This window comes from Myodes glareolus, chromosome 17 (assembly GCF_982192425.1).
Source record: "Myodes glareolus chromosome 17, mMyoGla1.1, whole genome shotgun sequence".
Lineage (NCBI taxonomy): Eukaryota > Metazoa > Chordata > Mammalia > Rodentia > Cricetidae > Myodes > Myodes glareolus.
In genome coordinates, this window is record NC_142042.1 from 52,403,692 (window position 1) to 52,405,289 (window position 1,598).

A 1,598-nucleotide genomic window follows, 5' to 3' on the forward strand; every position below is an offset into this window, starting at 1 on the left:
AGAGAGAGAGAGAGAGAGAGAGAGAACCATGTGGGTGTTGGGAATCAAACCCAGGCCCTCTGCAGGAGCAATAAGTGCTCCTTATTAACCACTGAGTCATCTCTCCAGCATCACTTTTAATCCAGGTGCACAGCTTAACAATTTATTTTTTCAAACAGGGTCTCACTATATTGCCCTATCTGGCCTGAAACTTGCTTTGTAGACCAAAATGACCTTGAATTCACAGAGATTCACCTGCCCCTGTCTTCTACACACTAGGACTAAAACTGTGTGTCATCACACCTAACCATATTCTTGGGACTCATGTGGCCCGAGGGTTGAAATTTGGACTGCCTGGGTCATTGATGAGGGTCTCCTCGGAACATGCACTTTAAACAAGTTCCTGTGGCAATTTCTTTTAAAGTTATTTTAGTTTTGTTTTGAAACAGGCTTTCAGGGCTGGAGAGATGCCTCAGAGGTCCTGAGTTCAATTCCCAGCAACCACATGGTGGTTCATAACCATCTGTAATAGAGTCTGGCATCCTCTTCTGGCCTGCAGGCATCCACACAGACAGAATACTGTATACATAATAAATAAATAAATATTTTAAAAAAGAAAAAAGAAAAGAAACATGCTTTCATGATCTATACCAGACTCACCTTGAGTTTACTGTGTAGTCCAGGTTGGCAAACTCACAGAAATCCGCCTGCCTCTGCCTCCCGAGTGCGGGGATTAACTATGCACCATCACTTCCCTGCTAGGCAGTGTTTATTACCAGCTTAAGAAGAGTCTTACACTTTTCCGAGTCGCCGTCAAGATGGCCGAGGTGGAACAGAAGAAGAAGCGGACCTTCCGCAAGTTCACCTACCGCGGCGTGGACCTGGACCAGCTGCTGGGCATGTCCTATGAGCAGCTCATGCACCTCTACAGCGCCCGACAGAGGCGACGCCTCAACCGCGGCCTGCGGCAGAAGCAGCACTCGCCGCTCAAGCGCCTGAGAAAGGTCAAGAAGGAGGCGCCGCCCATGGAGAAGCCGGAGGTGGTTCACCTGCGGGACATGATCATCCTGCCCGAGATGGTGGGAAGCATGGTGGGCGTGTACAATGGCAAGACCTTCAACCAGGTGGAGATCAAGCCGGAGATGATTGGCCACTACCTGGACGAGTTCTCCATTACCTACAAGCCTGTGAAGCACGGCCTGGCATCGGTGCCACCCACTCCTCCCGCTTCATCCCCCTCAAGTAGCTGTGGTCAATAAAGACTCATGTTCAGTTAAAAAAAAAAAATAGAGTCTTAGAAAGGGTCTTAGAGTTTTAATAAAGTGTGAGGTTACTTAAATGGGAAACACATGGCCATTACAGCCCAAAAGATATGGGTTCAAATTCTGCTGTCATTACTTATTATATGCTTAGCATCCTGCTATTACTTATTTCTGAGATCTTGGGTGTCCATTTCTAGTTGAAGTAGAAGGCTATGCATATATTTTTTAAATATTTATTCATGTATTTTATGTCTGTGAGTACTCTGTCTTCATGCACACTATAAGAAATCTGATCCCATTACAGATGGTTGTGAGCCACTGCATGGTTGCTGAGAATTAAACTCAGGACCTCTGGAA

The 1,598-nt window shown here is 46.2% G+C and overlaps 1 pseudogene; it reads left to right on the plus strand.

Moving 5' to 3' along the window:
* Nucleotides 1–775: 775 nt before the first annotated feature.
* LOC148119408 (small ribosomal subunit protein uS19 pseudogene) lies at nucleotides 776–1,260 on the plus strand (annotated as a pseudogene).
* Nucleotides 1,261–1,598: the final 338 nt, after the last annotated feature.